Raw genomic sequence first — 14,201 nt, forward strand, 5'->3', positions numbered from 1 at the left:
CAGCCAACCCATCCTTCTGTGGCCTCACTACTTCATCAAAAACTTTGCAACAAAGCCATTAATTCCATCATTCAAATCATTGACATAGAACATAAAAAAGGATCAATCCCATCCCAGACCTTGTGGAACACTCATCAACAGCAGACAACCAGAAAAGACTCCCTTTATTCTTACTCTTTGCCTCCTGCCAATCAGCCACTGCTTTATCCATGCTAGAATCCTTCTTATAAATACATAGGCTCGTAGCTTAATAAGCCGCCTCATATGTGGCATGTTCTCAAAGGCTTTCTGAAAATTCAAGTACACAACACCAACCAATTTTCTTTTGTCTATCCTGCATGTTATTTCTTCAAAGAATTCCAACGGATTAGTCAGGCAAGATTTTCCCATGAGGAAACTATGGTGGCCTATTTTATAATGTGCCTCAAAGTACCCTGAGACCTTATCCTTAGTAATCAACTCCAGCATCTTCTCAACCACTGAGGTCAGACTAACTGGCCTATAGGTTCCTTTCTTCCGCCTCTCTCCATTCTTGAAGAGTGGAGTGCCATTCGCAATTTTCCAGTTTTCTGGAATCATTCCAGGATTCTTGAAAGATCATTACTAATGCCTCTACAGTGGATGTGGTATATTTGGATTTTCAAAAGGCTTTTGACAAGGTCCCACACAGGAGATTAGTGTGCAAACTTAAAGCACACGGTATTGGGGGTAAGGTATTGATGTGGATAGAGAATTGGTTGGCAGACAGGAAGCAAAGAGTGGGAATAAACAGGACTTTTTCAGAATGGCAGGCAGTGATTAGTGGGGTACCGCAAGGCTCAGTGCTGGGACCCCAGTTGTTTACAATATATATTAATGACTTGGATGAGGGAATTAAATGCAGCATCTCCAAGTTTGCGGATGACATGAAGCTGGGCGGCAGTGTTAGCTGTGAGGAGGATGCTAAGAGGATGCAGAGTGACTTGGATAGGGTAGGTGAGTGGACAAATTCATGGCAGATGCAATTTAATGTGGATAAATGTGAAGTTATCCACTTTGGTGGCAAAAACAGGAAAACAGATTATTATCTGAATGGTGGCCGATTAGGAAAAGGGGAGGTGCAACAAGACCTGGGTGTCATTATACAGCAGTCATTGAAAGTGGGCATGCAGGTACAGCAGGCGGTGAAAAAGGCGAATGGTATGCTGGCATTTATAGCAAGAGGATTCGAGTACAGGAGCAGGGAGGTACTACTGCAGTTGTACAAGGCCTTGGTGAGACCACACCTGGAGTATTGTGTGCAGTTTTGGTCCCCTAATCTGAGGAAAGACATCCTTGCCATAGAGGGAGTACAAAGAAGGTTCGCCAGATTGATTCCTGGGATGGCAGGACTTTCATATGATGAAAGAATGGATCAACTAGGCTTGTACTCGTTGGAATTTAGAAGATTGAGGGGGGATCTGATTGAAACGTATAAAATCCTAAAGGGATTGGACAGGCTAGATGCAGGAAGATTGTTCCTGATGTTGGGGAAGTCCAGAACGAAAGGTCACAGTTTGAGGATAAAGGGCAAGCCTTTTAGGACCAAGATTAGGAAAAACTTCTTCACACAGAGAGTGGTGAATCTGTGGAATTCTCTGCCACAGGAAACAGTTGAGGCCAGTTCATTGGCTATACTTAAGAGGGAGTTAGATATGGCCCTTGTGGCTAAAGGGATCAGGGGGTATGGAGGGAAGGCTTGTACAGGGTTCTGAGTTGGATGATCAGCCATGATCATACTGAATGGCGGTGCAGGCTCGAAGGGCCGAATGGCCTACTCCTGCACCTATTTTCTATGTTTCTATGTTTACAATATCTGCCTTTAAAATCTCGATTGCTGTTCTGATTGAGAGCTAGCTTTTCTTATGCACAACCTGACGTCAATTGTCCAACTCAGGGAAAACTGCCATGAAGCAGTTCTATTGCTACATAATAAAACTACTATATAGACATCCATAGCATAGTAAGTTTTAAATTGTCCCATTCAGGCCCAAAGGTTTCATCGCTGTGGAGAATTTCATACTCTTGTGCGATAACACCTTTCCTGACAAGGGAGGATTCACTCTGTTGGCAGGTGAGACCTGTGGCTGTGAAACTATTTCAGGTTTTGGGCCCTCTTCCATGGTGGTTGTAGTAATTGACTCTGGGACTGCAGGAAGTGGTTCTACCAACTCTGGACAGCTTTCTTCTCTAACAATTGTCTCTGCTCTCCTCAACTGATTCATGTGTTGGCTCCAGATGACATCAGAAGTAATCTCCACTGTGTATGAGAGTGGTCCAGTTCTGTACTTAATCTTTCCAAGTACGTACTGTTACGTAAATGGCAACAATGAACCATCTCATATGCCTTTAATATATACTGCTTGACAATATCATAATTCAGTGCTTGATCAGCATTTAAAGCTGTATAAACTTGTTGTGCCTTGCCTTTAATCACACTTTGTAACATCACTGGCCACTGGTCTTTCGACCACTTTTAACTCAGAGCAACAATTTCGAAATGCTGGAAATATTTGTCCACTTCAGCTTCATTAAAAGGAGGAGCCAAAATAACCTCACAACTAGCAATATACTGTTTTGTAGAACCAGAAGACTGATTCCCGGATTTTAATTTCTGCATCTCTAGCTCAAATTTCCTCTGGTTTTCAGCTTCTCTTTCTTCAAATTCCCTTATTTTAATAGCCTCCATAGCCTTGAATTCCTTCTGTTTATTTATAGCTTCTAACCGACTCTTTTCCAAATCAGCTTGTAATTGCTTTAACTTTATTTATTCAAGATGTAACTGCATTTCCAAATTATTCATTGGAAACATCTAACACATCTTCATCAAACAATTTCAAATTAATATAATGTTCAGCAATTTTTCTTTGTATGAAAGCCTTGCTGGAATTCTTCGTAATTCTTTTAATATCCAACTTCCTAGCAATCTCCAATACCTCAGGTTTTCTTGCATTCTCTAAAGACCCTGAGTTAGGCATCTCCATAAACCTGTCAATATCCATTGTTGCCAAATACAACACACACACCAATCAAACCAAAAAAAAAATCGGATATTTCCCTTTACCAAATCAAAACGGCAATTACCAGCACTTAAACTCAAAATCGGAACATCACCCGTGAGACCCCACAGATTATGTTACGTAAATGGCAACAATGAATATCAATCGAGACAGGTTATATAAAAACAACCAAGTATTTATTAAACACGGATAAACGATAAGGAAAAAAACAAACAAAAACTTTAACCGGAAGTTAACCGCTATGCAGCCGTTTAACAAACCGTCACTCGGCACTGGTTCTTAAAGCGTTAAATGCGAAAACAGTTCTTAAAGCAATAAAGTCAGATATAGTTCTTAAAATGGTAAATTTGAAAGTCCAACAGATTTATACGTTCAATTGGGAGAGACTTCTCTGGAGGAGGATTTTTTCATAGACGCAACTTTCCTGCTGGCTCTGTCCACAGGATTCACGATGCAGTAAATAAACAGTTTAAAACAACTGACCTTTTTTCCTAGAGAGCAAACCTTTGCATGAACTCTTTGCTCCTTTTGGCAAGAGTTATCTCGATGCAGGTCACTACTTCTTCAACGAAGACTCTATAAGGTTGATCCTTTATTAAACTGCCAAATGATGCCGACTCCTCTCAATCCTTCGAGTCCTGTACTTCGATAAAGTCTTCACTCTCACTTCCACTGCTGAAATTGAGTAAATCTGCACATCTAGCCAAAAATTTCCAGTCCAATAATATTGTATCTTGCAATAGAATGCAACACTCCGTTTTAAAAATGAATCTGCATCACAAAAACAAATACACAACAGAAACGGAGACACAGCACATTCTACCTGGAAACCTACAAACTAAAAACTAACTGCGTCATCTGGAATCTTCCCTTATATACCCGTGGTGCACATGTCATCACGTGACCTCACATCAGCGGGAACATCACATCAGGTGACCTCCAAAAGACCATTACATCATTCTCACAAAAAAAATCACAGATCTTGAGCATGTAACAGTACTTTTGATCTCCTCCTTAGACCCTCACCAGGAATGCTTGACCAGGAGTGAAACATTGAACCTTTCTGTTTGAGATTCTGTCAACTTGTCTCAGCTGTTTATTCTGCTTTCTGAGATTGAGTTTGAGGAAATCCAAGTCTGAACACTAGGGACAATGCAGAAACAGCACAACTGGTGAGTTGTTGGTTGTGGAGTCTGCGATATGCAAGAGGGTAATGGGCGAGCTTCTGATTCAGTGTCATTGTAGTGTGTTCTACTCACATTGGTCGCCGTGCATTCTTTAAACTCTGGACAAACCATTCCACCAAGCCATTTGTATCTGGGTCATACAGTGCAGTAGTAATTTGTCTTATTCCATTCATTTTCAAGAATGGCTAAAACTCTTCTGCAATGAATTGTGGTCAATTGTTACTGACTAAATGTTCTGGAACAAGAATCCTTGAGAACAGACTTCTCAAGACATCAACAGTGTGCAAGGCTGTAGTGGAGGCCTTTGGGGACACCTAGCCACTTTATAACTGCATCCAATACTACCAAGAAATGTTGGCCCATGAATTGTCCAGCAAAATCCACATGAATCCTCTGCCAGGGCAATGTACGCCAGAGATGGAGAGGCACCGCTATTGGAATCTTCCTGACCTGTTGACATCCTGAACAGTGCAAGGTAAACTGCTTACAGGCCACCAGGCAAAGCTTTGAACCAACACATTAATTTTGATGACCGATATGTACAGTAGCTCCTCTAACACTTTAGCTCTCAGCTTTGATGGTACTGTGGGCAGTTTTGGTCTCCTTATTTAAGAAAGGATGTGCTGATGTTGGAGAGGGTACAGAGAAGATTCACTAGAATGATTCCGGGAATGAGAGGGTTAACATAAGAGGAACGTTTGTCCGCTCTTGGACTGTATTCCTGGGAGTTTAGAAAAATGAGGGGAGACCTCATAGAAACATTTCGAATGTTAAAAGGCATGGACAGAGTGGATGTGGCAAAGTTGTTTCCCATGATGGGGGAGTCTAGTACGAGAGGGCATGACTTCAGGATTGAAGGACGCCCTTTCAGAACAGAAATGCAAAGAAATTTTTTTAGTCAGAGGGTGGTGAATCTATGGAATTTGTTGCCACAGGCAGCAGTGGAGGCCAAGTCATTGGGTTTATTTAAGGCAGAGATTGATAGGTATCTGAGTAGCCAGGGCATCGAAGGTTATGGTGAGAAGGTGGGGCAGTGGGACTAAATAGGATAAAATGGATCAGCTCATGATAAAATGGCGGAGCAGACTCGATGGGCCAAATGGCCTACTTCTGCTCCTTTGTCTTATGGTCTTATGGTCTAAATGCCAATCTATTCTAAAGACACATCACCAGTATATGTATTTTAACCTTAAGCTCCAAAGCATTCTGCATCCACATATAGTATCCAAGCTTCATATCCAGACATATTGCCCTGAACCACTCGCAGTCCAAAATCACATTGCAGATGTCAGATGTCATAAGTAGGAGATTAAAAACCATGTAGCAGCTCCTTCTTGTTTCTCACTGCAGGCCCAAATACTCCTTGCATCTCTGAGTGCTCTTGGGCCCTGAATCATAGAGCCATACAGCTCAGAAAGAGGCCTTCGACCCTCCAAGTCTGCACTGTCAATCAAGCACCCGAGTATGTAAAGACCATAAGACATAGTAGCAAAATTAAGCTACTTGGCCCATTTAGTCTGCTCTGCAATTCTAACATTGAATTGAATTGACTTTATTTCTTACATCCTTCACATACATGAGGAGTAAAAATCTTTACGTTACGTCTCCATCTAAATGTGCAATGTGCAATCATAGTAACTTATAATAAATAGAACAGTCAATGTTACATAGAATACACTCATATCAGCGTGAGTTAATCAATCTGATGGTCCGGTGGAAGAAGCTGTTCTGGAGCCAGTTGGTCCTGGCTTTTATGCTGTGGTAGCGTTTCCCAGATGGTAGCAGCTGGAATAGTTTGTGGTTGGGATGACTCGGGTCCCCAATGATCCTTCAGGCCCTTTTTACACATCTGTCTTTGTAAATGTCCAGAATAGTGGGAAGTTCACATCTGCAGGTGCGCTGGGCTGTCCATACCACTCTCTGCAGAGTCCTGCGATTGAGAGAGGTACATTTCCCATACCAGGCAGTGATGCAGCTGTCAGGATGCTCTCAGTTGTGTCCCTGTAGAAAGTTCTTAGGATATCTAATGCAGGATTAGGTGATCTACCTAATCACCTAATGAAGTGGGAGCTGGTAGACTCCACTGTGATTACAGATGACCACATCTGCAGCAAGAGTTGCCCGCTTGAGGAAATTAGCTCATAATTGATGACTTGGTATCTGAGCCTTAAACACTGATACATCACTGTGGGAGATAGTTACCTGGAAACAGTGCTTCTGCAGGCAGTCACACCCATTGAAATACCTACTTAGCATCTGGTCTGTGACTAGGGACAAGAAGGTATGACTGCAAAGGAGGCAGGTAGGTTAATCTAAGAGGTAGTGCTGGAGGAGACCCAGTCCTTGAGCTGGCCTAACAGGTCTGAGATTATTGCTCTCTGAGAAGATGAGAGTGGGGCTGTAGGAAGAATGAGTAACCAAACAATGGCTCTGTTACTCGGGGAGACATTGAAGAGGAGGGAAAGAAGAGAAATATAGTTGTAATTGAGGATAGTCAGGGGGAATAGACACAATTCTCTATTGCAAGGATCGAATGTCCCGAAGGCTGTGTTGTCTGCCTGGTGCCTGTGTTTAATACATCTCATCTGACCTGCAGGGGAATTTGGAGTGAGAGGGGAGAAGACCCAGCTGTCGTAGTCCATGTGGGTAACAATGGACCAGGAAGAAGAAGGGAAGAGTTTCTGCTGAAGATATTTGGGGATTAGGGACTAAATTAAAACTCAGAACCAAAATAGTAATCATCTCTGGATTGTTACCTGAGCCATGTGCAAATTGGCACTGGGTCAATAATATTAGAGAGTGAAATGCCTGGCTCAAAGGTTGGAGCAGGAGAAGTGGATCTGAATTCATGGGACAGTATTAGGGGAGGAGGAGCTGTTGCAATGGGACTGGTTCCACCTGAACCATGCTTGGGCCGGAGTCCTGGCAAAATGCAAAATTAGGGCTGTGCATAGGACTTTCATCTATATAGTAAGGGTTGGGTTCAATAGCTTTGAAAAGTATGGATAAAGAAAAAAGGATGGAGCATGCAGGGGATATTATTGACGTCTCTAGAATAAAGAGTAAAACAAGATTAAGTTCAGGCAACAGGCACACAATATTGTTAAGAATGATTGTTAATACAGGATTGATTGTGTTATATTTGAATGGGGTGTATGGGGTGTCAGGGAGGGGTAGCACCTCTGGTGGGGTAACATGTCGCATCCTTTTCAAGGCGGTTAGTCCACCTTTGGTCCCCATCTGGCACTCAGCTCTCATCTGTGGCTCCCCGTAGCTGTTTGCATGTGACAGCGGCCACACCCCGGGCAATGGCTTCGACAAGCCGGCTAAATCAGGTGAGGGTAGCCGACGGGTCTCAAACCCTCGGTGAGATAGGGAGTTATCTATCCCAGCATGTGAAGACAGACTACGGCGGACTGAGCGGACGAGACCAATGGAAGGTCCAATGGTCAAGAAGGCGGTCTCTGCAAGCGTCGTGGAACATGTAGAGCAGGACAAGACACAGAAGACGTCCTGGTCATGCACTGCGCCTAGTCCCATCTCCAGCCATCTCGACTCTGTCTTGCCACTGGATCCAGATGGGAATTGGGAAGAGAGAGTGAGGCTGACGCTGTGCAACTCTCCCTCACTTAAATCCAAATCACGTGCTAGTCTGGACACCATCATAATGGTGTCGAGGTCCTCATTGACGTCAATGATGGACGAACAACAACACAGCATACAAAATAAGGTAGATGATCTTGTAGCATAATTAAGGAAGATGTGACATTGAGGGCATCACAGAGTTATGGCTGAAAGAAGATCACAGCTGGGAGCTTAACATCGTATTGAAAAGTCAGGTAGGTAGGCAAAGCTGGTGTGGTGGCTTTGTCGGTAAAAAAATGAAATCAAATTCTTAAAAAAAGGTGACATAGGATTGGATGGTGTAGGATCATTTTGGGTAGAGTTAAGAATCTACAAGGGTAAAAGGTCCTTGATGGCAGTTATTTACAGGTCTTTGAAGAGTAGCCAGTGTTACATACCTCATGGATATCTTGTGACTGTCCTATGAGGATGATGTAATGGTCTTGCGGAAGTCACATGATGTAATTTTCCCGCCGATGTGAGGTCACGTGATGACCTGTTCTCACCAGGTATATAAGTGTAGACCTCTGGTGACGCAGCTAGTTTTCAGTTAGATCATCAGTCAGATACTCCACTACGCTGCATGTTAGTCTCATGATGCAGTTTACTTTTAAAAAGGAGTTTTACTTTCTATTGTAAGGTACAGAAGTGTTGGGCTGGTAGTTTCACCAATAGCTGCCAGATTTGTTGGTGTACCTTTTCAGTAGTATTGGAGAGCGAAGACGGGAACCTGAAGGAGTGATTTGGCGGTATTGGAGAGGATCGACCATTATTGAATTCCTTCAAGAAAGAGTGACCTGCATGAGATAACCTCTGCTAAAAGCAGAAAAGGTTGTGCAGTATCTAGTCTATTCTACAGAGGAAAAGGTCAGTGCCTTTAAACCGTTTTATTTCCGTCGTTGTGAATCCTGCGGACAAGGCAGATTCTGGCTGGGATTGAGAGTAACGTCGAGTCTTCGAGGAATTAGAAACATAGAAACATAGAAAACAGGTGCAGGAGTAGGCCATTCGGCCCTTCGAGCCTGCACCGCCATTCAGTATGATCATGGCTGATCATCCAACTCAGAATCCTGTACCAGCCTTCCCTCCATACCTCCTGATCCCTTTAGCCACAAGGGCCATATCTAACTCCCTCTTAAATATAGCCAATGAACTGGCCTCAACTGTTTCCTGTGGCAGAGAATTCCACAGATTCACCACTCTCTGTGTGAAGAAGTTTTTCCTAATCTCGGTCCTAAAAGGCTTCCCCTTTATCTTCAAACTGTGACCCCTCGTTCTGGACTTTCCCAACATCAGGAACAATTTTCCTGCATCTAGCCTGTCCAATCCCTTTAGGATTTTATACGTTCTAAATTCCAATGAGTATAAGCCTAGTTGATCCAGTCTTTCATCATATGAAGGTCCTGCCATCCCAGGAATCAATCTGGTGAACCTTCTTTGTACTCCCTCCATGGCAAGGATGTCTTTCCTCAGATTAGGGGACCAAAACTGCACACAATACTCCAGGTGTGATCTTACCAAGGCCTTGTACAACTGCAGTAGTACCTCCCTGCTCCTGTACTCAAATCCTCTTGCTATGAATGCCAGCATACCATTCACCTTTTTCACCGCCTGCTGTACCTGCATGCCCACTTTCAATGACTGGTGTATAATGACACCCAGGTCTCGTTGCACCTCCCCTTTTCCTAATCGACCACCATTCAAATAATAATCTGTTTTTCTGTTTTTGCCACCAAAGTGGATAACCTCACATTTATCCACATTAAATTGCATCTGCCATGAATTTGCCCACTCACCTAACCTATCCAAGTCACCCTGCATCCTCTTAGCATCCTCCTCACAGCTAACACTGCCGCCCAGCTTCATGTCATCCCCAAACTTGGAGATGCTGCATTTAATTCCCTCATCCAAGTCATTAATATATATTGTAAACAACTGGGGTCCCAGCACTAAGCCTTGCGGTACCCCACTAGTCACTGCCTGCCATTCTGAAAAGATCCCATTTATTCCCACTCTTTGCTTCCTGTCTGCCAACCAATTCTCTATCCACATCAATACCTTACCCCCAAGACCATGTGCTTTAAGTTTGCACACTAATCTCCTGTGTGGGACCTTGTCAAAAGCCTTTTGAAGATCCAAATATACCACATCCACTGGTTCTCCCCTATCCACTCTACTAGTTACATCCTCAAAAAATTCTACGAGATGCATCAGACATTCTTTACTTCAGGAAAGTCTCTCCTCATTGACTGCATAAACCTCTTGGACTTTTGAATTTACCATTCTAAGAACTGTGTTCGAATTTACCACTTTAAGGACTGTTTTCACCTTTACCCTTTTAAGAACTGTTCCAGTGTTGCCATATAGCAGTTAACTTCCCGTTAAGTTAGTCGTTTAAATTCATTTTGCTATTTTTGAGCAAAGTTTAATAAATGTTTGTTTGTTTTTATAAAACCTGACTCAATTCTATATTGATTGTTGCCGGTCACATGACACCAGGATGTGGGGTATAAATTACAATGAGAGATGGAAAGGGCATGTAAAAAGAGCAATGTTATGATAGTCATGTGGGGTTTCAATATACAGGTAGATTGGAAAATCAAACTGGTGCTGGATCCCAACAGAAGGAATCTGTGAAATGCCTATGAGGTAGTTTTTTAGAGCAACTTGTGATCAAACCCACTGGGGAAAAGGCAATTCTGGACTGAGTGTTGTGTGCAGTGAACCAGACTTGATTAGAGAGTTTAAGGTAAAAGAACCCTTAGGAACCAGTAATCATAGCATGATAAAATTTATCCTTTTGAGAGGGAGAAGCTGAAAATCGATGTATTACTATTTCAGTTGAGTAAAAACCACAGAAGCATAAGAGTGGACTGGCCAAAGTTAATTGAAAGGGGATACCAGCAGGAATGATGGTAGAGTTGCAACAGCTGGAGATTCTGGGAGCAATTCGGAAGATGTAGGATTGGTTCCTCCAAAAAAAGAAGAAGCATTCTGAAGGGAGGACGATGCAACCATGTCTGACAAGGGAAATCAAAGAAAGCATTAAAAGTAAAAGAGATGGCAGACAATATAGCAAAAAAATAGTGGAAAACTCGAGGATTGGGAAGCTTTTAAAAACCAACAGAAGGCAACTAAAAAGAGCAATAAGGAGAGAAAAGGCAAAATATGAAGAGGAGTTGGCAAATAACATAAAAGAGGATACTGAAAGTTCTTCAGATCTAAAAAGAATAAAAGAGAGGCAAAAGTGGACATTGGACTACTGGAAAATATCACTGGAGAAGTAGTAATGGAGAACAATGAAATGACAGACAATCTGAATAAGTACTTTGTGTCATTCGTCACTGTGGAAGATACCAGCAGCGTGCCAAAAGTTTGGGGGTGTTATGGATAGTGTGGAAGGCTGTCAGAGTTTACAGCAGGACATTGATAGGATGCAAAACTGGGCTAAGAAGTGGCAGATGGAGTTCAACCCAGATAAGTGTGAAGTGGTTCATTTTGGTAGGTCAAATACGATGGCAGAATATAGTATTAATGGTAAGACTTTTGGCAGTGTGGAGGATCAGAGGGATCTTGGGGTCCGAGTCCATAGGACACTCAAAGCTGATCCACAGGTTGACTCTGTGGTTAGGAAGGCATACGGTGCATTGGCCTTCATCAACTGTGGAATTGAGTTTAAGAGCCGAGAGGTAACAGTTTACTTTATTGTCGCCAAACAATTGGTACTAGAGCGTATAATCATCACAGCGATATTTGATTCTGCGCTTTGCTCTCCTTTGAGTACAAATCGATAGTAAATATATTAAAAATTTAAATTATAAATCATAAATAGAAAATAGAAAAGTGAAAGTAAGGTAGTGCAAAAAAACCGAGAGGCAGGTCTGGATATTTGGAGGGTACGGCCCAGATCCGTTTTTTTGCACTATCTTACTTTCCCTTTTCTATACAGCTATACACAATATTACAGCTATATAGGACCCTGGTTAGACTCCACTTGGAGTACTGTGCTCAATTCTGGTTGCCTCACTACAGGAAGGATGTTGAAATTATAGAAAGGGTGCAGAGGAGATTTACAAGGATGTTGCCTGGATTGGGGAGCATGTCTTACAAGAATAGGCTGAGTGAACTCGGCCTTTTCTCCTTGGAGTGGTGGAGAATGAGAGGTGACTTGATAGAAGTGTATAAGGTGATGAGAGGCATTGATTGAGTTGACAGTCAGAGGCTTTTTCCCAGGGCTGAAATGGCTAACAGGAGAGGGCACAGTTTGAGGAGATGTCAAGGGTAAGCTTTTTATACAGAGAGTGGTGAGTGTGTGGAATGGGCTGCCAGTGGTGGTGGTGGAGGCAGATACGATAGGGTCTTTTAACAAACTCCTGGATAGGTACATGGAGCTTAGAAAAATAGAGGGATATCGGTAACCCTAGGTAATTTCTAAGGTACAGACATGTTCACCACAGCATTGTGGGCCGGAAGGCCTGTATTGTGCTGTAGGTTTTCTATGTTCTATGGTTTCCTTGAGGGGAAATCTTGATTGACAAATCTTTAAGAAATCCTTCAGGAAATAACAGACATGATAGACAAAGAAGAGTCAGTGGATGTTTTCTTGGGCTTTCAGAAGGCCTCTGACAAGGTACGGCACATGAGGCTGCTAAACAAGGTGAGTGCCCATGACATTACAGGAGAGGTTGACTGACTGGCAGAAGGCAAAGAGTAAGGATAAAGGGAAGCTTAGTGAGGTGACCAGAACTGAACAAATTCAGTAATTTTTTTATTATTAATTTTTTATTGCAACACCAACAAATTACATTCAATACAACCAATTGCCAACTACATTTTGACTGTTTAACCCAGCCATCCCTCAACCTTCATCGCCATCCCCCCTCCATCCCTCTCTCCCCCCATCCCTTTCCCCTCCACCAACCAACTGAATAATAGTGCATACACAGACAAAGCATTCCTATTTTAACAAAAGATCTTTTAAGCTAGATATCAAATTCGTCCACATTAAGATTGTGTTTGGTCGTGCATCATTTACTCTTGCTGATGAAAGCTCCAGGTAAGAAATGTCCAAAAAGCTCCAAAGCCAGTGAGTATTTGAAATATCATGGGGAGGTTTCCAATGCTGGAATACAATCTTCTTAGCTGTAGTCAGGCCTGCCAGCCAGACTTTGCGTGTTTTTTCCCGTAAGGGAAAGGTGGGAGTCATCATTTAGAAGATGTACAGTGGGGTCCATTGGTAATTGTACCCCTGTTAGTTCTGTAAGAGTACTGATAACCTTCCCCCAACAAACCAAAAACCCCTGGACATTCCCATACAACATGTATAAAAGAGCCAACGGTTCCATGGGGGCAAAATGAGCAATAAGGGTCAGGAACCAGTCCCATTTGATGTCTAATTCTCGGTGTTAAATATGCTCTATGACAAAATTTCAAGTGTATATAGTGATGATTTGGGTTTTTCGAAGCACCAGCAGCGTTATCCCAAATCGCATCCCAGTCTAAGTCTTGTCCCAATTCAGATATGTCCCTATCCCAGGCTTTCATTCCTTATGTGGGCATATATTTCTGGGAGTTTAATTTATCATAGATATACGACACTATCTGTCCAGGAGCACTCTGTATCCAAATTAAAATAGGATGGTCCTTTAAAACTGACCCCCAGGGAACACAGTAGGCTTAACAAGCTGATCTTACTCGAAAGTAGAAGAAAAGAGAATGTTTATCAATATTATATCGAGATATCAGTTCTTGAAAGCTAAGGATAGTACTTGCCCCATTAATATCTTGAAGAGTAGTAATACCTTTATCCTCCCAAGTTCTGTTAATGAATGGTTTCCCCCCCAGATAGAAAACGATTATTGTTCCATAATGGAGATGATTTTCACCATACGCTTTTAAATTTTAGGAATTTTTCTACTGCTCTAAACACTTGTAGCACATGGGTTAAAATTGGACCGTAATACAAATCAGATTTTTTGGTAGACATACCTATTAGGAGAAAGTCCTTCAACCTTATTGGTGCTATTAGCTCTGGTTCTCTATTTTTCCACGATGAAACTTTATCCTCCTCCATCCAATAGCTAAGACTTCTTAATACAAATGCCCAGTGATACAATTTAAAATTTGGACATGGCAATCCCCCATCTGACTTTTTGAATTGTAGAGCTGACCATTTTATATTGGGTCGTTTACCATTCCAAACATAGTATCGTAGTAAGGAGTCCAGTTTTTGCCAATATCCTGCTGGAGGTGCAAGTGGGATCATTGAGATGATAAAATTAATGCGGGGTAAGATGTTCATTTTAATGACCGATATACTTGCTGGGACTGATGCTGGCAGGAGTCTCCACCT

This window comes from Mobula birostris, chromosome 4 (assembly GCF_030028105.1).
Source record: "Mobula birostris isolate sMobBir1 chromosome 4, sMobBir1.hap1, whole genome shotgun sequence".
Taxonomy (NCBI): Eukaryota; Metazoa; Chordata; class Chondrichthyes; order Myliobatiformes; family Myliobatidae; genus Mobula; species Mobula birostris.